Genomic DNA, 23,329 nt, shown 5'->3' with positions numbered 1-23,329 from the left:
GCATGCAATCATAATTGAATCACTTTGACAATGCAGGTATTGAAACATTCGGTGACTTTTCTGTTTACCGCAAGCAATTGGCAGGGATCGCTGCCTGTCTGTGGTGTGTTTTATTTGTTTTTATTGTTAATTTGGTGTTTACTCTTTTTTGTGCACAAAAGTGAAGACCTTCGGGTTGTTCTTGGGCACACGGAAATAAAGATAATTATTAATATTATTACTAAAATATATTATACGTTAATGACACTTCTAGATTTATCCAACTTTGGTGCATCAGTTTCACTTAAAGGTTATGAAGAATTATAAAACATGAAGATTCTTTATAAATATACAGGTTGTTAAAAGTATGACATTTAAACTGAACATAATTGCAATTATAAGAAAGGAATAAAGAAGTACTTCTATACCTCTGATTATAAAAGATATCATAAATTATACTCTTCCTTTTAGATAAAACCTAATATTTTAAGTTATTGCCGCGTGCATGATCTAGAAGATACGTCTCCCTGTTCATCTAGGAGATTCACTGTACACTCTTACCTCTAGTGTACAAGGCGAGGAAGCCAGAATGACCTTGCCTAGTCAGTCTCGCCCTAGCTCACCCCCGAACATTCTAGGTCGAATTTTCGAGTTCACGAGAGCATAGAAAGAAAGTGCCGAGCGCCGTATGGCCGATTTCTTCTCTATTTCCCTTTTGCGATAGCCAGCTTTTACGCCGACGCGGCGTCGCTTGCTGCTACGAGGCCTGGAAGAGGTACGCTTCTTGGGCTGCGTTACCCAGTACCAGTGTTGCAAGCGTTCCTCAAAAAGAGGAACGAAAGCTCGTTCCTCGTCCCTTGTGATTTTTGGAAGGCGTTCCCGTTACACGTTTTATCTGTGAGAAAGTAACTCGTTCCAGTAACCATTTAAAAAATGGAACGTATCGTTAATATACATTACTATTCTATTGTGTTAATCACAATATTTGCTTAGTTCAAACATTTTTTTATACATATCTCATCAAATCACAATATACGAATTTGTACGCTGTGATGAAACAACACCAGGAGAAGAAAACAACCGGAAGCAACCCAAGCAGCACCAGAAAGTGAATTTCGATCGGCCGACGGTTGGCCAGTGTCTGGACAGCTTGGCCACTTTAAGTGCTTGGCCACCGGAGACATAAACAAGGCCGGCAAGGGTCCGGCCACAAACTAGCTGTTTTCAGCTTTTCCGCCGGAGACATAAACACTGCCGGCAAGCGCCTGGCCAGAAGTGCTGATTTTCAGCTTGGCCGCCGGAGACATAAACACGGCCGGCAAGTGTTTGGCCAGCAGTGTTGATTTTCAGCTTGGCCGCCGGGGACATAAACACGGCCGGCAACTGTTTGGCCAGAAGTGCTGATTTTTAGCTTGGCCGCCGGAGACATAAACACGGCCGGCAAGTGTTTGGCGAGTAGTGCTGATTTTCAGCTTGGCCGCAGGGACACCCATAATCTAAACTTTCATCGCGTTGACGAAACTTTGGCATAACGACGGGCAGCGAGAGAAGCATCATGAGCGAGTGGTTGGCAGGATATTAGTGCGGTGCATCGCGCGAACACTGTTAGCGCAAGCAAACGATCACCGTTTTATTCAGTTTTTTTTCATTAGACTTGAAAGGCTATTGTCTTAACTAGCACTGTCGTGTGATATGTTCATTTGAAACATTACCAGGAGTGGGAAAATATTGTGCCCGTCGTTGTTCTATGAAAATAAAATACGAAAACAGCGCCCACGTCATCTTCGCGCTAACAATACCGCTCTGTCGCTGCGCGGCCCTCTTAGCGCGATTACCACATCCGCGATTTTTCGGTTAGTGCTCCACATATTTACTTCCAAACTGCACTCGAAGAAAAAAAGTTGTAGTTGGATGCATCGGGCGCACATGCTCCCCTTTCCAAAAAGACGCACCCTCCGTTACCCAGCCAGTGTACTTGTACACCGACCATAAGCCCCCTCCTCCGCCTTAAAATCCTCTAGGTGTATCAATGCACACAGCATTAGTACATCGCCACGCTAGCCCGCGCCCCGATCAGCTTGTGCTTGGATCGGATAAGATTGAATCTTTCGGGCTTCGTGTTTTGGATGAGCCTAAACATAACGTCTCTCATATATTGATTATACAAAAAGGTTGCGATGCTGCGCGGGCCGTTGCTGACAGGCACTGCTGCGTAGGGTACGCCCGGCGCGAGAACGTTTTCGCGTTCGCATGGCAAAGGACTTTCAACGATAAAGCGGCGTCCTGCATCAACAGCAAGCTAACGCTGCTCGAGAGTCCACGCTCAAATTTTCGCAGAGCGAACGCGGTCAGTCAACGTAGTCACCGAAACAATCAAGAGGAGACTTTTTTATCACTTGACTCCGCTCTTTGGGCGCAGGTAACTTGAGGAGCGTGATCACGTTGTAAAGGTATCCCGGATGACGCAGTAGCTTTTTCCGATCCCGGGAATGCCGGCTTCCTGGCCTAGTCTCTTTTGTGCTATGCTGCGACCTGCGTAGCTGCTGTAGATTTCGTCCGTGACAACGCATCCAAGGCAACCAGTATTTCAAAAGTCATTTGCGTACAACGGCAACAAGCGATTTCTTCAAAGAAGCCTAAGAAATTCTTGTGACGCGTTTAGTGTGCGTTCGGCAAATGGCTGCTTCTGCCACATCATGCTCAATGAATCTTAACGGACCCCTTTCTTTCCGTTTTGTGAGGTTGTTCTGCAGTGCCCGTATCGACATATATCTCGGAATACATCTTTCAAGTCCGCTAAGCTTGTGGTAAGTGCACTGAACCCGACTTGTAGAAAACGAGTGACCACTGTTCCACGGGTACTCTTCAAGATTATTTATAGAATCAGGCACTGTCTATTCTCCCGGCAGACGGGACAATAATTTCCCCGAAAATCTGCCCGCAGTCGCCTCCAAATAGCTGGCTGAAGACATGCGACAATTATACCGGACAATACTTATTTTCTTGTTCTCTCGGCATTTCGTGGAAACATGTGTCATAGGCGATTTTTCGTGAATGCACGTTTGATGGACAGGTTTGTCGACACTAACATATCACCGACACTCGTTACGCGAATTTCACACTGCGGGGACATTTTTTCGCGGGTGTGTCGATCGTTGGCCGGCAGTCCCGTCCACACAGCTTCGCCGGCGACATTCTGCAACGGCTCATTACAGAAACGTTATCTCACGTGTGCCCACCCTACAACAAATTTGCCGCGACAATCTGGGGTGACTTCTTACAAAAAAAAAAGGCTAGTCATAGTAGCTGTTTATAAATCAATCTGTCGATGAAACATCGTTCGACGAACTGATTGTTACCGCCAATGCGTTTGCAGGTAGAATTTCGGGAAATTATTTTTCCAGCTGCCGGGAGAATAGGCAATGTATACCTTACAATGACCCCTGTTCTTGTATGCTTTGCAATCTTCTCAGCTGTATAAAAGCTTAGAAGCACCTTTTTACATTTCGCAGAGCGCTTCCACGTTTGTACTTATCTACGGGACATGCTGTGCGTAATAAACTTCTAGGAGATTTGAAAACAAACTTCTGTGTCTGTCTTCCTGTCCGTTTACGAACGCCTGCGCGAGTAATTTTTTTTTACTGGTTTCCTTCATGTTTTAAGTGGGTTAATTCAGTTCGGGACATCTTTAATAAGTTTGAGATATCCAACCTTCCAGATGGTGCCCACTTAGGGTTAACGAATAATTAACCTGGTTGCAAGATTCTAGCTTGGGAGCGATTTATTTCAACAAGCATTGTTCAGCGAAGGAAATGCCGCGGCTATGCTTCTGCTAGAGCAAGTGAGCCAACCCTGCCTTTCGTGGCTTGGTCGCGTCTGCTCATTTGCTTGTGCGTCATATATTCAGCTGCATAGTTCAGAAACAGCTGATGGAGGCCAGTCATCCTTGACATCACGACGACTTGGTTGAGCTTACGGAAAACTCTCTAGCCTATTGTGAGCCAAGCTCTTGAGAACATCTCGATGATAGATAAACGAGTGAACTTATGTATAGTCTTGGACGTCGTCAACTGATGCGGAAGAAAACTGGAGTCGTCGATAGAGGGATTCCAAACAATGCTCGAGGAAGAGCGGTACGTGTGTGTGTATGCGGGCATATCTTTTCGATGACAATCCGCATACGGATACTTTTTATTAGGTAAACGAGACCTTGGGTAAGTGATTTTGAAGTACTGATAATTATTTGAGCAATTGCGTTCATTTTTGTCTTGCTTCAACTTTATTCAATAAAGGGAAAGCAGCCGTTCATTCGAACATTACTTTTAACTTCTTCATGCGCTAGGGGCTCCAGTAATGCCATTTTTACTGTAATTGCATGCATTGTCCTGTACCAGTTCCTCTTGCTGCAAGCTGTATCACTTGAGTTACAATCATAAAAAATATCAACAGTATCAGTAAAAAAAAATCAGGCTGCTTTGACTTCGTTAAGAATGGCGTGAACTATTCCTTGATCGAAGTTTTTTTCTTGTTTTATTTTGGAATGGTGCAAACAAGTCAATGCACATGTGTTCTTTTCATTATCTAACGGGAGCACATGCAGTGATTTATCACCTTTAAATCTAATAATAAATCCTCATAATTTTACCAAAAGGCGCGCTTTTTCCTGTTTCACCCTTCATTTAGTGAAGGGTATAAGAACGGTGTAGAAGAGGCTGCTAAATAAATAATACGAAAAGGTTTTGGAAAGCTTATACATGGCTCTCTTGATAATGTACAGGTTAGATTTCTGCTTGAACACCTACGCTTGTTAGCAGTCTTCTTTTTGATTATGCCAGTTGTAATTTATGCAAATAGCTGATAATAAAGTGCCTCTTTTGCATACAATTTTTATGTTTGCCAACAAAATTTCATATATGAGTTAAGATATAATTTTCTTACAAATTACTCCGTACTCAGAAATTTGAAACCATGGAGAAATGCTCAATACTTGCGTTTTTTGCAAATATTTATTGATGGAAATGTACAGTAAGAAATTCAGTTAGTCTCGAGTTTATATCTGACAACACGAAATGAAATCAAAATAAAGTAAATATGTTCAACAAATATTCATGACGTGCTGCTAGAACCTGTCACATGACCATGTCAACCTAGGTCAAATGTTCATTCGAGAATATGATTACATGCACAATAACTCACAGCCATAAAGAGGCAGAACCCATAATAAACCAGTCCGAGGCATCCCATAGAAAATGGTCTATGGTCGTCTAAGAAAATTGAATGACAGGCTATCACCTCCTATAGCCTTGTCGGCCTTAGAAATCTATAAATACAGCTACAGTCAGCTATATCAAAGCCTAGGGCCCTGTGTCTAAAGCCAGGGAACCAATAAATTTTCTTTGCCTGCCTATAGACAATTCTATGGTCCTGAGTCTAAAAACTCAGGGCCATGCTTCAATCACAACGACAATAATCAAAATCATAATGAAATTAATAAATAGGTGCGTTTTTAACAGTGGCCAGGGATATTCAATTGGTCGTCTTGCTGGCGCAGTTCAATAGAAAGCACGAACACACGCTTGAGCGCGCGCAGGTACACACATACACGCGCGCAGGCACGTACATACGCATGCACGCGCGCAAACCGAAACTAACTCAAGCAACGTTTCGTTGCTTGAGTTAGTTTCGGTTTTGCACAAAAAAAGAAACAACCTAAAGTTTAAATAAAACCTAAGAGTTAGTAAATTTTTGTTAATATTTTACATTATTATTGCAGTGAAATTTTTATTGTTACTAATATAATAATGGTTTGCTTCCTTTCGTTCTAAAAAAAGAAAAAAAGTCTCTTGAAGACTGCGCAAGACCATCGCCATTGCAACTAGTTTCGGTTGGGCCGGTTGGGGCTGACGTTCAATGGCCGTTGGTGTTGCAGCGGCTTCAGAAATCTCCTTTTTTTTACGTTTTAGCCGTTTTAGCGGATATTTTAGTTATCTTCCTTACGAGGGCCGTGTTCAAGAATAGCAAGCGTTGACTGAGAGTTGGAAGACGCTGCGTCGTGCCAACGCCCGTAAGTTTAGGACAGAATGGACGACTCGTGCAAACGCCGGTAAGCAACTTTCTTTAGTTTCTGCGAAGTGGGCTGCTGTTTCAAACTTTGTCGTGTGCTATGTGCTTTCTAACCTATGCTTGATTCTAATTATGCTTCTGCCCTGTGTTATTTCGTTATTTGAAAAGGCGTATCTTCTTCAAAACCTGTGGCTCTCTCCGCAGTGTGAGAAGGATTGTCGTGCGGCGGAACTGTGGGCATGTTCTGGGCGCCGTCCTCCAACGCTCCTCCGACGACGCTTTTATGGAGCGTTCAAGTGCCGTCTGACGGCAGTTCAAGCATTCAGTCGCCGTCCCAAAGTGTTAATCACAGGTCATGCTAGTTCTGACGTCTTGTCCCAACAGCAGCTCGCCGCCGATTTGTTTCATAAAGCGGAAGCGAGAAAAACGTTACAAGAGCGAGCAGCATGATATTTCTCTTAAGCTAATGCCTTGTGCCAGACGCGCCGTCTCTTCGCGTTTGCCGAACTGGCACACTTTCCAAGTTTACGATTGTGTGATGTAAAAAAAGAAGAGTGCAGATGTCACGTTTTTTAGTGGTGGCGAAATCCCTTACAAAAAATAGAGCAGCTAGAAAAAGCAAAAGTGTAAAGCTATACGCGCTCCGGAGTGCACTTCGGACGGAAATGGCTATTCGCATTCCGCGGAGAGCTCATGCCGCTCGGGCCACCCTTTTCGAACGGCGCGTGTATCACTGGGGAGCTCGTTAACACAGTCCTTCGCCTGCGTTCACGCCGCTTCGCGGCGACAGTATGCGGCTGCTAATTACAAAACTTAACCAGTACACGCCGCTTCGCGGCGTCCTGCCGGCAATCCAAGCCCCGCTGTCCCCGATCGTACTTCCGAAAAGGGAGTCCCATACCATTTAGTTCTGCAAAGCTTCGTCGACAACATTCGGTTTTTTTTCTCGTTTTTTTAGTGTTTCTTATAAAAACAAAATGTCGTAAATATCGCCAAATACCTAAAAAAAATGTTTGAGAAAGAAAAGAAAAGTAGGCCCACCGCGGATCGACCTGCGCCCACTTGTGTATAAAGCAAACACCTTAGCCCCAATGCTATGGCATCGCTCAGAAAACGCGTTGCGACCATTTGTTTTATACAAGATTAGCGGAGTGCGTATAGCCATTTCCGTCCGAAGTGCACTCCGGAGTGCGTATAGCTTTATTCATAGCAAAAACATAAGAAAGGTAGAAAAAAATGAACTTAAATGCCTAATGTCCAATCTGATTATTGCATGGAGTTGGAAGACTACCACCGTACCAACTCGCCCGGTTATTCTTTCTGTCAAAGAATAATAGCCAATAATAAGAAATAAATAAATGCCACCTGTTAATTGGTCACAAAAATCGTAAATGATCCATTGCAGCCCTACCCTGCTCTACTCCTTTTATGATATCAGATAATGTGTAAACGTATAGGACAGTTCATAGCAACCATTTATGTCCGACCCATTATATTGAATCGTTTCTCTAAGAGCTGGAAGTTATAGAAAAAAAGTGTTTTTCATAAATTAATCTGCACCACTGAATGTACAATAACATGTGACTTGTATGTATGTGCTCAGCGAAAGAAAAGGATGCATTCAAAAAGCGCCAATCATTTTGTTTCTTCTCCGTTAGACCTTTTTTCAGGTACACACAAAAAGTGGGTGCCTAGGTCTAAAAGAGTGGAATTGACTTTTCCTGCAGCGCTGGAAGGCCTGACGACTCAATTTGGCTAGCAGCCTGAAACCTATGGGAACCTGGGGAGCTGAACCACAAGAGTGAGAGTGACACTCGCCTTGCACTTCCTCAACGATGGCACCATGAGGAAGGGGCAGCTGCCCTAAAGTGAAGGCGATGGCAGGTGGGTCGTTCCAGTGAACCCCTATACAGATGATGCCAAGCAGAAAATTATTGAAAAATGTATTATTAAAAACATGGAGTCTGAAGGGCACGGACAAGGATGAGGAGATCAACACAGCGCTCTGTTGTGTTGATATCCTCTGTTCCCATATTCTTTAAGATTTCTTTTTACTGATTGGCTACCAACTGGTTCAGTCATCAGCACTATAATGATGATGCTTGAACTAGTTGGTAGCCAATAGCAGCATGCTTTTATTGACTATCTACAATAAAAGTATGCTGCTATTTATAAGTATGCTTTAACACTGTGCTTACAGTTGAATCCTAGTCATTCATTAATGAACACAAATAAAAACGAGGGTACAAGCCAGCTATACAGGCTAAACACGAATAACTTATTCAAGACGGGTTCTCAGGAAGATAATACAAACGCAGAAAAGTGTCCGTCACAGCTTAGTTTTAATGGACAAAAAATGAATTGGGTGGCCCAAAAGAGGAAACATAGGGGAAGACATGAAGTCACTCTTTACAATTTCTCGTCTGCTTACCACCACTTAACGAAGGGAATTCCTTCCTGGACCTTACAGCGTAATACTGTTCACAACTCCTAACATACCCAAAAACAGTAAACGCAAAGAAGCAACCTACTAACATCTGGGTAAATCTAATTAAACAAACTGGGAATGCCCTTGAGCTTTTAACAGGAAATAAAAAATATCATTCACAACATCAAGATTTCAAAACACAGACGGAAATCACACTTGTTTCTAATGAAAAATATAGGCCAAGAAACTTCTACCACTTGATGGCAAAACACAGGGAAGGCATTCAACTAATTTCTGGGTTTCATCATTCTTATTAATTCTTTCAGTATACACTTGTGGTCACTCTTGTTAGTCAACCTTTTTTCAGTAGTGTTTTATAAGGTCACACAGTTATTACATAAGATCACGTGTTTTGACACAGCTGAATACAGGTCCTTATTTTTCTGCAACATTTATACTAAGTTCAATCAGTCCTTAATGCGGGGTTTTGTCGCATGAAGTGTTCCATGAGTCGAGCGCGACTTTTTAGCGGCCCTTGGGAGATGTCATGCTGTGGCTTATGCATTACTGGCTTTTCTTTGTTACTTTGTGGTATATGGCAGGCTGTATTAAATTTATTGCAGGTTCCAGCTGCACGAAGCGGGTAGACTCATCGTTAAAGACCGCAAGCCGCTCTCTTCAAGTCGCACAGAGTGTTCTATGAGGTGAGCAATCATTTCTAGCGGTCTATGGCACATGCTCTGCTGGGGGTTTATGTAAAACTGGCCTTGCCCACTTTGTTCCAGTGTTTCTTAACGAAAAAGGTGGACCTCTATAGTTGAATGGTGCACGGCTGCATGCACATGCACCCGGAATTTATATATATATTTTATATACATATATACAAAACTTTCTACTTCAATTCAAACAAAATTTAAAAAGAAAAAAAAATGGCGCGAGTGTTACCTGTATGCCGCCTTCACCTTATGTTTCTGGATCTCTGAAGACATTACGTAAGGGGAAAACCCTTCGGAGTATGTTATTCAAAACTATATAACCAAAATTTTAATAATATTGTAGCGATGAAAAGAAGAATGAGGCCGGAGGTCGCGCGATGCGAGCGCTCGGGCAAGCAGTTCGAAGCAAGCCAGCAAAGAAACCGGACGTCTTGTCCGGCTAATAAACAGCTGGCAAGCGGAACCCGCTTCATTTGGTGTCAGAAGTGGAGCTCCGCTCTGGTCAACGCCTTCCCCGGATCATGGAACCTGCTTCCGACCCTCAGCGGGACCACACCACCAATACTACCGCCGAAAACACGGCCCTGTCGGACCCGCAAGCTTCTCAACTCACGGGTTTAATCACGAACCACTTGGAGCGACTCGAGGCCGTCTACGCCGCGCGGGAGAGAAACCTTCTGCAGAGCTCAACGTCAGTGCTTCAGGAAATGACCGCCTCCCTCACCGACCGTCTGGAGCGCTTAGAAGCTCGGCTCCCCGCACTCGAGGAACCTCATACCGGTATCGTTCCAGCCCAGGCCCTCGTCGGACTCCCAAGCATAAGGCTAAAACCGTCAACGTACGACGGTACCACTCCTTGGGGACCTTACAAAACACAATTCATTCTCATCGCTGATGCGAACAATTGGGCTGAGGCTCAAAAGGCTCAAGCCTTGGCCGCTCATCTTGCCGGAGCAGCGTTGAGCATACTGCATCACCTGCCATCTGAAGCTCGCCAATCCTACCAGGCCTTGGTCGCAGCATTGGACAAACGTTTCGGGGACGAGCCGCTCCGCTATCTCCACCACGCGCAGCTCCGCAACCGCCGGCAGTCAACGGTTGAAACGATCTCCCAACTCGCCGATGACATCGAACGTCTAGCGCGTCTTGCCTTCCCCGGCTGCCCAGAGGAGACAATTCAAGCAGTCGCCACCATGTCATTCATCGATGCTATCTTGTCTGTCGATGTGCAAGACGCCGTTCGCTTAGCACGCCCACAGACTCTACAGGCCGCACACACTTGTGCCCTGGAGGTAGAAGCAGCTCGACAGGCCTCTCGATCCACGTCACTGCGACCCTTCATGCAACCGCAGATACCAGCTATGAAGATGCAGGCGACTCCAGCTCTCGTGTGCTGGAACCGCTACGAGCCAGGTCACACGCGGGCACAATGTCCTAAGAACGACCCTCGTATTGCTAGCCGGACCCCAACAGTGCCAACGCAAAGGCGAATAACATGAACTCGTGCCTTGGCCTCATCAATGGCATCTATCTACCTCCAGGGTATCGTCGACGGTGTGCCCGTGCGCGCACTTGTCGATACGGTGGCAACATCTGTCATCCCCCCTGAAGTTCTACTGAAGGCGAACCGACTCGTCCCACCAAACCCCGAAAAATACGCTCTGCAAACCGCCACAGGGGAGATGGTAACTGTACTGGGCTGCACAACCGTGCCTTTTAGCGTGGGAAGCCTTCAAGTTACGCTGCCTGTTGTCGTCGCGGCTGTCGATGAGCAATGCATCCTCGGCGTCGATTTTCTTAAGGCACACAAGTGTGTACTCGACTTCAACGCTGGGCTACTGCATTTGGGAACTGATTCCTTTCCCTTGGGTGCTGCCACGGTAACGGTGCTCTGTGACAGAGGGATGCCAATAAATCCCACATCCCCGTGTCTCCGTTTCCACGTATTATCTACCAACTTAGCTGCGCACTTGTTGCCACTCTACGAGAGGGCAACTTTTGGGCTGGACAAGACAGACGCTGATCAGCTTCGGCAGCTACTTGAACGATTTCCAAACCTTTTCAGCACAGGCGATACAGATTCGGGGCTGACGTCAGCAGCAACACACCAAATCGTGACAGGACATGCTGCTCCTGTACGGCAGCCTCCTCGGCGCGTTCCTCTCGCTCAGAGGTCATGCGTCAACGACATGGTGAAGACGATGCTACAGCAGGTCGTGATTGAGCCGGCATGTTCCCCTTGGTCTTCACCAGTTACACTAGTGAAAAAAAAGGACGGGTCAACACGATTCTGCATAGACTACAGACGACTTAATGAAGTCACTAAGAAGGAGTCTTTCCCTTTGCCTCGAACCGATGACACCTTGGACGCTCTTGCAGGATGCACGTGGTTTTCTACGCTTGGCCTCAAGAGTGGATATTGGCAGGTCCCAGTACATCCGGGCGATCGCGAGAAAACTGCATTCACCACAAGTAGTGGCTCATACTAATTCAGAGTTATGCCATCTGGACTCTGCAGTGCTCCTGCTACATTCCAGAGACTAATGGAATCTGTTTTGAACGGTCTCATAGGCACAATCTGTCTCGTATATCTTGATGACATTGTTGTCTTTGGTAAAACATTCTCTGACCATCTGGCGAAGCTCGATAGAGTGTTTGCACGGCTACAACATACGAATCTGAAGCTGGCGCCGAAGAAATGTTTGTTGTTCACCAGACAAGTCGAATACCTTGGCCACATCATTTCAGCGGATGGGGTTTCCACGGACCCTCGCAAATTATCTGCTCTTGCTGAGTGGCCGACACCGACATCCACCACTGACGTACGAAGCTTCATCGGGCTGGCATCTTACTACCGAAGATACGTCCCCAATTTCGCTCACCTTGCCAAACCGTTGTATGCATTGACAGAAAAAAAAATCCAACTTTCTCTGGTCTCCAGAATGTCAGCACGCATTTGAGACATTAAAAACAGCACTCACGTCTCCACCAACGCTTGCCTACCCAAAAGACACCACAGCGTTTATACTCGACACCGATGCTAGTGCTTTGGCAGTTGGCGCAGTCTTATCGCAAGAACAGGATGGGCATGAACGAGTCATCGCTTAATATAGCAAAGTGTTCACCAAGCCTAAGAGAAATTACTGTACCACCCGACGCGAACTGTTGGCTATCATCAAGGCCGTAACTCATTTTCATCATTATTTATTGGGCCGGAAATTCATTATTCGTACCGACCACGCATCCTTAACCTGGATGCTAAGCTTCAAGACCCCTGAAGCACAGGTCGCCCGATGGCTGGAGCCTCTTCATCAATACGACTTCGAGATTCAACATCGTGCTGGCGCGCTTCACACAAATGCCGACAGTCTTTCGCGACGACCGTGCAATGACAAGCGCAAACAGTGTTTAGGCATTGCAAAACGCAGCTTCATGTCAATCAACTCACTGCAGAACCTGCCTTGCACTAACGAAGCGTGGACATTGGAAAACCTTCGTGTCGCTCAACTTGACGATCCAGATATCGGACCCCTGGTCCAATGGAAGAAGAAGAACTACAGACCTCGATCTAAAGAAGTGTCCGGTTTGTCTCCTGCCATCAAGAGTTACTTGGTTCAATGGGACTCTGTTTCTGCACGACAACCTTCTCTACCGACGCTGGGAGTCAGCTGCTGGTGGTTCTGTCGCCTGGCAGCTGCTGTTGCCACGCAAGCTCTGCTCCCAGGTATTTCAACAACTGCACAGTAGCCCAGAAGGAGGACACTTTGGTGTGAACCGCACGATCAAAAAGATACGTCAACGGTTCTACTGGCTGCAATGCCACAATGACGTAAAGCCGTGGTGCGTCAGTGCGACATGTGTGCATCGCGTAAAGGACCCCACATAGAACAACGGTCACCACTACAAGAAAATGTGACGGGGGCACCCTTTGAGCGTACCGGCATCGACGTACTGGGGCCGTTTCCTCGGTCTAAGTCTGGAAACAGGTTCCTGCTCGTAATTGTAGACTATTTCACCAAGTGGCCCGAAGTTATTCCCATTCAAAGTCAGACCGCCTCCGAGATCGCCGACGCTCTCGTAAAGAATTGGATTACCAGGTACGGAGCCCCACTGAGCATCCACACAGACCAAGGAAGGAACTTTGAATCGCGAGTCTTTTAAGAGGTTTGCGAGATATTCAATATCACAAAGACGAGAACGACGCCCCTCCACCCGCAGTCGAAGGGCCTGGTGGAGAGGATGAACCGCACCATTTTACATCTATCGATGTTTGTAAATGACCGCCAAGACGACTGGGATAACATCGTGCCTCTGTTTGTGTACGCGTTCCGTACAGCTGCTCATGAGGTCACCAGCTACACGCCCGCCACGATGCTATTTGGCCGTGATCTTCGTATGCCCTGTGAAATTGCCATCCCACGAGCATCAGAACCGGCCAAAGACCATGTGTCTCACGTAAGCGACCTGAGAGCGAACCTAGAACGGATGCATGCATTTGCCCGGCAACGTTTGGCAAGTGGGCTCGCTCGTATGAAAACTCAGTACGACGCACATGTCGCAACACGCCCGTTCTCAGCAGGTGATAAGGTATCGCTGTACAACCCCACCCGTAAAAGAGGACTGTCTCCGAAGCTTCAGCGTCATTGGCAAGGACCCTTTACGATCGTCGAACGGCTGAACGACGTGGTGTATCGCGTACGTCGCAATGATCGATCACGTCTGCTCGTGGTTCACCGTGACCGGCTATCACCGTACGAAGGACTTCGTTAATTCTCACTACAAGGAGAGGAAAAAAAATGGGAGGGGGGATAATGTAGCGATGAAAAGAAGAATGAGGCCGGAGGTCGCGCGATGCGAGCGCTCGGGCAAGCAGTTCGAAGCAAGCCAGCAAAGAAACCGGACGTCTTGTCCGGCTAATAAACAGCTGGCAAGCGGAACCCGCTTCAATATTTTTAATAATGGTTTTATGGGATATTTTCCAATTCTAGTTTCAAAGGCAGTGACTATGAAAGACTAACCCAATTGGCACAATTTCCGAATGGCCACAATTTTGAGATATTCAATCCTAAACATCTGCCTTTTTGTCGCCCAATATCAAAATCTTGCGCTCAGAAGGCCTCAGGATGTCGTGCGGACGTGGTTGCTTCGGACGCACCTTCACTATCCTGGAAGTATGGCGCCGATGCTTCCACTAAGGACACACTGTCGAGATAGTGACGACGTACCCGGTACGACTACGTCACTCTTCTACCCACCATTAACAGCACGAATTCTTGAGCTCAAGCTGAGCGCGGTTTTTGCACCCGACATTAAAAATGCAAAAGTTTGACAATTAATACCTCGAAGCCGCTTGGCTTTTCGTGATTGGTTTAAATCGGTATAGCCTTTCATATTGACTGGCTTTTAACACTGCAGTTGCAACATGGACCATAAAGCCATTGATTACAAGGCTAACAGATTATGGTCAATTCGTCAACATACTGTGACAATTATTCCCTTTATTAATGTCCGCCGAGTCCCACGAACACGCACTGAAAAAGGCATCAACGTAACTCTCACGCCCTTTTTTTAAAATTCTATTAGCTTTCATATAGAGTGCTGTGTATGCATGTAAAACGACTTGTAGAATATAATCATGCACATAATTGTTACGATGGCTCGCTTTTCACCGAATTAAGTATTGCATTTTTTATCGCAACCTTTAAAACATAAGCAAACCATCCAGTTTGATACTGAAAATGCATTCTATTCGGCAATAAATAAACAGACTACTACTTTGTTTGCCTTTGGCTTTATACTTAAAATAATAGGCATGTGCGAATCATAGATTTTGGGCTTAAACTAAATAATGATTTGAGCTTATTAACTTTTCAGTTAAATATCCCACAGCTTCTGCACCTCTCTCTATGCTCGCGAATTCCGGGTCCGTTTACAGAAAGTCATTCAACAGCCGCAGGTTAGCTTTAGGGCGTCCGAGATTGCTCTTCTCTTGACCTAGGCAGCTCGTTTCATATTTTGTCAGAACACTTTTTGTTTGTCACGAATTCTACGGGTGCAGCGAGGTTCAAACTCAACAATGTCTCATAGATAGCTGTAGAAATATATTATCACGAGCACCTTTATATGTGCCCCCCCCCCCCCCCCCCCTCCACCGTTGATAACCACAACCGTCAACCTCGCCAGGCTCGACGCGCTGCGTGATAAATTTCCGATGCTCCGGTTGGTGTTCGACGGGAAAGCTGATATGGCCAGCGACAAGACATAAAATGTAGCTCATGAAAGTTAATTCCTACAGCTACATGAGAGACATTATGTTTGCTGTTTTCTGTAACCTTCATCTTTGGGTTTTTCAGTGTAGAAGAGGAGGCAAAAAATTAACATTGGCCAAGGGACAAATATTAGCATGTACCGTTATGGTCAGTCGGCGGCCCTATACGGTTCATAATGCAGAGTGGCGTGGTGAGAAGGGTGCATCCGTGGCAGACATAGATTGTAGCACCTGAGCTCCCCACCGTCTGTCTGTGTTTGTCCCTTTTCTTTTTAAACTTGCCTTCCCTTGGCTATGTTCGCTGATACCGTTAAGAATCTATTTCGCACCCAATGAACGCTGGCGACCGATGACACCGCCTGGCAAAGTGTGTCTACCCAAACGTCCTTGATTTTTGTCTTCTGACTCTTTTGGGCATATTGTTTCTCAGCTGTGCATCCTCTTACCCAAACAGTAACCTCAAATGTAGACAGGAAGGCTGCTGTCTGCAGAAAGAAGACCGGCCGCTGTAAAAGCGAAATGTGAGAGCAAACAAAAAAACCACTCTCATTGCAAAAATGAACCAGTGATGCATCGGATTTTGGGCGCGGCTTCTATTTTGTTTTTATCTCCAAACCTGTCAGTTCATTTCCAACAATAAATGTAACAAGATACATAAGTCTAGCAGCGTATCATAATGCATCGCAAAAGTATTTCACTACTGAAACACAAAAATATTTCGCAAATGCATTTTGATACAGAAATAGAGATACGCAAAAGTGTCGCTAAGATTATATAGCAATACTTTCATGTCGTGATGTAGACCCGATTGTAATTCCTCATTCGTTTTACGTTGCTGCAGACGCCGGTTACTTGCTTAATCATAAGCACTGTATGTCTGTGTGGAGGCTGATGCTCATGGCCTTAATGGCAGCGAATAATAGCAGTTGACGAGAGCAAACATGTTTTGGCCTTCTACATTAAATAAATTGCGCTTTATCTTTTTACCTAACGCAGGGCGAGAACATCCCACCGACACCATGTGTCCTCTACACCAAGCAGGAGCTGGGCGATGCAGTCTTTCTTCACATTGTTGTGGATCGTGAGCGCTTGTTCCCCGTTTTTACTGCAGAAGAGGGGCTGTGCATGTTGTTGGCAGCATATTGGCTGCTCAGCATAGTACTAATGCAAGGCCTCCAACACACTGGTTACTCTAGGGAGGCTTTTCCTTGGATTGAGCGACACAACTCCAAGGACAGTCGTAATCAAAATTTTGAACAAAGTTTGCAGAGAAGTATGGGGTCGAAGAGATGTTTTTTGAGCCATTTTAAAAGTTTATACTGCACGTTTCTGGCCAGTATAATCAGCTTCATTTTTAGTTTGCTTACAGAACAAATGATAGAAGGTTTTGTGGAGGCATGTTTTATTTTTCTTTCTTTATATGTTGAGCACTTTCTGTGATAACTTATGCTGACCTCCTGAAGGCGAGGCGTGCTTAGAATTTAGCTGTACCAGTTCCTTGTCCATAGTCGTCTTCTAGAACTTTATAATTTTCCTTGTACGTGAGCAAGAGGATAGCGTCTTCTACAGAAACATTTGCTTTTTTGCCGTAGAGTGCAAGTTCATTATGTGATATTTTTCATTACATGTTTGCATTTAGCATTCGTTATGTCATGGAATGGCATACGTTGTATTTTTCATTTGTGTCTTAGGGTTCAATAAATGTTCAATTTAACACATTCTAATTGATGTCGTAGTGAGCTTCCCTTACTGAATTACTGCTGTGGTTCAGTCAAGGGCTAGAACACCCCCCTTTACCCTGTTTCCAGTTAGTAATCAGATGCGCATAAAGAGATAAGTGATAAGTGAAGCGTGTTGCCTGCAATCCTCTGAAACAAACAAAACATGTCACTTGATCTCCTAACAGGAAAGTTCCCCTTGTTTCGTTTGTGGCAACCCATGATGCTTACAATGGCTCAGCCGTGCAGTATGATGCTTGGGGCCACTGCCTGCATAGAGTTCGGGGAGGCGGTGGGGGGGCGGGGGGTGCGCCGTAGCACTTCCCATTTGCTCCCGGGGTTATGATCTGGCTTACAAGGAGCTGTTTTGTATTACTTCATAAGTTGCGTTGAGCGTGACTCATTATTTCTTTATCACGTGCCTCGTATGTGGTGGTGTGGCTATCCCCCTAAGTGAAAAAAGTGTAAATGTGTTCAGTAAACATAATAAGCTAACAAAAGGTAAGGGCGCAAACGAGCTGGTGGTGGTTAAACATTTCGACAAAAACTCCAAGACTGGGTCAAAAAGGGACAGACAAACACAAAATCCGTCCCTTTTTGACCCAGTCTCGGGTTTTTTGGCGAAATGATAAGCTGTAAATCATATCATAATAATAATATAAGAATATGCAATACCATATGTGATTTTTGTACAATTTACACATTCTAATATGTGTATTGGACACATTCCTATAATATTTTCACTGGGGCCTATACTTCATTCCACCCGTCGGCCGAGCGTGGCGGACACTACCAGCCAATCCAGCGTGGAGAGAGCGTCATATGACCTTGAACCCCACATAACCAAAACTTGGCATGATACTCTCCCGGCACCGGATTGGCTGGGGTGGCCCAGCTTCCACTGGGCCACCCCAGCGGGCGCCCATCCATGCCAAGCACCCTTTCCCAAGGGTACTTGGAAAAGGGTGCTTGCCATCAAGCACCCATTATGAAGGGTGCCTGCCTGAACATTATGAGGGTATTAGCCCTGGTACAAACTGATTTACACCCTTAAGTGTGTAAAAACTTTTACTGTCTACTGAAGGCTTCGCTTTCCCATTAGTCCCAGTAAGCTTGTGTAAAGTGAAACATATTGTAACTAAATATCGTTGCACTGTCCCTTCACCTAAAGTTACTTCTTTTCTTTTTTTTTTACTGCTGCATTACTGGGGGATCATAATGGTTGGACCACGGACGACGGAAATGGTGGTCGCAACCAGTGTCGTAAGACGTAGTACTCAAAACGTCCAATAAATATTGAGTAACCTTGCAGGAGCTTCGCTTATCATTAATATGTAAAAGTTTTTGGGGTTGAGTTCTCAAACTTGAGCGCCCGAAATTGTTGACAATCGTCTTAGGAACACCAAACTTTTCTGGCAGTCTGCGATAAATTATATATGAAGTGTATAACTACAGCCACTTTCTGCCAGTGACTGGCCGAAAGTCAATGGCCAGTCGCTGGCCAAACGTGAATGGCCAGGGGCTGGTCAAACGTGAATGGCCACTGGCTGGCCAAAAATGACTGGCCAGTGGCTGGCCGAAATCGAATGGCCAGTGGCTGGTCAAAAGTAACTGGCCAGAGGTGAATGGCCAGTGACTGGCCAAACGGGAATGGCCAGGGGCTGGTCAAACGTGAATGGCCACTGGCTGGCCAAAAATGACTGGCCAGTGGCTGGCCGAAATCGAATGGCCAGTGGCTGGTCAAAAGTAACTGGCCAGAGGTGAATGGCCAGCGACTGGCATAAAGTGGATGGCAAGTCACCAGACGAGGACAAAAACACTTCTATTGCCGACCACTTTGGCCAAGCTTGGGCCATCGAAAATCTGGTTGGCCATAGTACACTTGCCAGCGATGGCCCATCCACAACGTGCTGCTTGGGAAGGTTTCTTGATATCTTCACGTTTAAAATGAAAGACCTTTACAGTCCCTGTAACGCCGAATTAGAGCGCAGCTCTTGAGGGAGGGGAAGAAACGGAGAGGAGGGTATGCCCCTCCTCTTTATCCGCACCTTCCTCTCCCGCTCCTCGCCCATTTAGCGGGAAAAGTTTCGCTAAATTTCCTGCTAATGTTAGCGGAAAAATGTTCCCGCTTAATTTAGAGGAAACATTTTTCCGCTAAATTTAGCGGGGAAATTTTTCTGGCAAAATTAGCGGGGAAATTTTCCGGCTAAATTTAGCGGGGAATTTTTTTCGCTAAATTTAGTGGGGAATTTTTTTCTCTCAATTTAGCAGGGACATTTTTCTGCTATATGCTGCGAGGAATTTTTGTTTTTATGCCCCAGCTAGAACAGGACGCGTGCGACTGCCTGGAGGTGCCTATCACCGTGCCGGAAATCAAAGCGGCCATCGATGAGCTCAGAAATGGAAAGATCCCAGGGCCGGATGGCCTTGGTGCCGATTTTTATAAATCTTTTAAGAATACGGTGGCGCCTGCGCTGTATGAGGTTCTGACCGAAGCCTATCAGAAGCTGATGTTGCCCCTATCTCTTCTTAGGACGCACACTCTGCTTATCCCTAAGTACAGTGATCCGGTGAACCTCTTGTCTGTGGAATCGTAAGGGCCGATTACTTTAACAAACGTTGATTATAAAATTTACATGAAGATTTCAGCTGAAAGATTACAAAGGGTTATTAAAGTACACGTAGGGCCGCATCACACGTGCGGCATTAAGGGCCGTACGACTTGCACGAATATACATGTAGCTACAAGCGTTTTAGAATGCTGCGACGCCTTTCAAAGCTGAGTTGCAAAGTTGCAACTCGACTTTGAGCAGGCGTTGGATCGTGTTTCTGACCGAATACTTTTTCGTACTTTGGAACACGCCAATGTACGGTACAATCTGTTAGAAGGTTTGAAAATGGCTTATAAAAATTGCATTACAAGTTTAGTTGTAAATAAGAGAGTTACAGAAAGCATTGAGATACGTTATTCAGTTAGGCAAGGTTGCCCACTTTCGCCTTTCCTTTTTGCTATATTTTTAGAATCGTTTTGTTTGAGACTTCTTCGGAACGATAACGTACGTGGTTTTAAACTAAACACGAATGAAGTAAAAGTCCTGTTATATGCGGATGATCTTGCGGTTCTTTGCGTGGATCAAGAAAGTATTCGCGAAATCGTCTAGGTTGCCTTTTTTTGTGCGAAAACCGGGAGTGTCATTAATTGGGACAAAGCGGTAGGGCTTTGGCACGGTGAGTGGGATAATAAACCAAATGTTTTTGTTTTTAAATGTTAGGTGGGAGAGTTTACCCACCAAGTATCTAGGTGTGCCGTTAGTGCATTATCGTGACAGTACTTCATACTGGAATGAAGAAACTGAGAACGTTAGACCAAAGGCGGAAGGGTGGAGGGGGAAGGATTTCTCTATTTTCAGGCGTTCCACTGTGTGTAATGTCTTTTTTATTGCGAAGATCTGGTATCTCTCACAGGTACTCTGTATGTCTCGGGCCAATGTGCAGAAGTTCCATAAAGTTCTTGCTGTTTCCATATGGAACTCGAATTGGGAGCGCCGTACACGCACACATCTCTTTTGTTCACTGCGAAGTGGCGGACTAGGGCTAGCTCATTTATTTATGAGGCAAATTGTTTTGAGATTTATGTTTCTTAGGCATCAAAACGACCCCTTCTTACGTACTGTAATTCAAGTTCGCCTGCAAAGTCTTCTGTCTGAATTTGTTGTGTCATCCGGCGTTGTAATAGGCGCAGGTGTTCGTGGGTACATGAGAGAAGTTTTATTGTCTTTCCGCATGTCGAAGGTTCGTTTTTCTATGGAATATTTGGCTACAGTTTCGAAAAATATATTTTTTCTAGGTTTTAGTCGACGTTTTGTTTCGAATACCATTGTATCGATCATTATACTGTAGCGGCAGTGGTTTAGACGTACTAAAAGTAGTGAAAAGAATGCCGGACAGGCCAAGTGTTAAAACATTTTTCTTTCAATTACTTTGTGGCGTTCTTTCGGTGAAAACTTGGCTGTAGGAAAAAGGTTTATTCGTCCCTTGGTCCACCAATTGCTTATTGTGTAAAAAAACCGAAACCGCAGAAGACGTGTTTATCGAATGTTGGGACGCTGTGTTCCACTGGGACATCCTCCAGCGCACCCTCGAAGAAGATTTACTTGTCAACCCACGCGGTATTCGTTATCTGGCTGTGAAAATGTAGATGAAATTCCGTATGATATGATTATACTATTGGGTCTCCACAGTTTGTGGCAGACGAGAATGAGTTTACGACACGCAGACGTGAATGTTCGCACTGTGCGTGAAAACTTTATTGAAAATATTGAAGTTGCCACGGTCTTCGTATGGTTGAAGTGTTTTATCTTTTCCTTTTTTTTCTATTGTAAAAAATCTGTCTAAGCAGGCAATAAAAAAAAAAAAGCCTCGGTGGGTTCGAGGTGAGAGCGCCGGCCTACGGATCTCCGTGTGGCGGGTTCGAATCCCAGCCGACGTGCCCGCAATTTGACGGAGGCTAGATGCGGAGAAGGCACCGTGTAACCGAGCTTTCGATTGCACGTCAAAAGATCCCCAGGTGGTCAAAATTAATCCTCAGTCCTCCGCTGGGGCGTGCCAGATGCCCGTCGTTGGTTTGGCCCGTAAAACTCCCGAATTTGACTTTGCTGATATTCAATAATTTGAGCCGTGGAATAAAAAAAAAAAAAAAATGAAAGCCGTTTACAATAAAGTCCCTCTATACTGGAAAAGTAGCGACAACCTTTGATCACGCCGCCGAGCTCAGCGGTAGGCCGGTGTGTGGCACGTGACCTTCTCCTAGCGCTCCGCCCCTTTGGCAGCCATGAAGGATCCAGCCAGCAAATTCTCCCGTGTCTCGTGTGTCCCGTCGCCAGCCGCGCCGCAAGCTACGCCGGACTCCGTTGCGTCGGACAGATCCGGACTTGCTTAGACGTTCGGGCCAGTTTTGCTGTTGCCGTTGGTCGTGTAGCTTTTCGTTTCTTTTTGTAGCTGGACGTCCGTTTCGCGTTTCGCCACGGATTGCGTTGTAGGACGGCCGGGGAAGGACGGGAGGCACTCACTTGATCGAATGACGTTTTAGCGAACGTCCACGTTTAGTCGAATAGTCGGACGCCGCGAAACGGCGTTTTCGGGTGGGCCAAATGGGTTCACATTTTTGGAATGAGTTGCCGTATTGGGGAGGAGGACAGACCGTTACGCGCCAAGCGGTTAACTTATCAACTACACGGATGGGGACAACAAATACAATGACGCAGCGCTCGGCCGACATAACCGAACGCGGCGTCAGCGTTCGGCTGGAGTTCGTGTTCTCCGGCGAGGGGGAGGAGGGGCTCTTTTGTTTCCACGACGGCCTGCATGAACAATGCAGCATGCACGATCCCAGCTTAGCACAAAAGCCGAAGTGGGTCAAGCTCGCATTCTCAGAAGATAGATCCGGCACTTAACGTCGCTTCGTCGATTGTTAGTATTTTTTACATTAAACTGTGCCCCGCGCTCTATTGTAGAAGATGACATGGCCATGCCCATAAGGCCTGTCGGCATGTGTACAGGCCTTGTGTTGAGTAAACACCGAGCGTGGGGAAAACAAACGGGTCAGAGCGCCCCCTATAGTTCGATCTCCTGCCGAATACATTAGTGTTGTATAGATAAATTTCAGATGAGGCTTTTTTGTAATATTACTTCTGTGTACTGTCTTTGTTGTTAAAACTGGCTAGTGTGAGACCTTTTTTATAATTTTATGTTTTGCCTGATAGATTTGTGTAGTGACTCCTTTTAATAATGTTTCATCTATTGTCTTTGTTGTAAAAAGTATATCTGAGCATGTGTATAACTGCTTCCATTCACTGCTGTCTTGGCTATGGTAGTCTGTGGTAATTTGAAAATAAATATATGCCACATATTTTAATCTCGAGTCAGTTGCCTTTTCTCTGCAATTTTTTTTCCTCATTCTGGTAATGACCAAAACCAAAGTTGGATATTTTTACTTTTAGTAAATATAAAGGAGGCAAAACTTGTAAACTGTGATGCTATGTAATACATCATATGAATATCCTTGTCACGATCTTTTTTTTTTACGTAGCTTGTGCAGATTATGTTTATTTCTGGCAAATAACTGTGAAATTCATTAAACTTAAAAAAGTGCTTGAAG

At 45.4% G+C, this 23,329-nt stretch overlaps 1 long non-coding RNA gene across 1 annotated transcript; it reads left to right on the top strand.

Moving 5' to 3' along the window:
• Positions 1–7,883: 7,883 nt before the first annotated feature.
• Positions 7,884–17,255, top strand: LOC115315714. The gene is made up of 3 exons (XR_003917782.3): positions 7,884–7,926; positions 9,094–9,174; positions 16,451–17,255. It is a non-coding gene; the product is annotated as an uncharacterized LOC115315714 (long non-coding RNA).
• The last annotated feature ends 6,074 nt before the right edge of the window (positions 17,256–23,329 follow it).

This window comes from Ixodes scapularis, unplaced genomic scaffold, assembly GCF_016920785.2.
Source record: "Ixodes scapularis isolate PalLabHiFi unplaced genomic scaffold, ASM1692078v2 PGA_scaffold12__126_contigs__length_90152505, whole genome shotgun sequence".
Taxonomy (NCBI): domain Eukaryota; kingdom Metazoa; phylum Arthropoda; class Arachnida; order Ixodida; family Ixodidae; genus Ixodes; species Ixodes scapularis.
This window is presented reverse-complemented; position numbering and strand designations above follow the sequence as displayed.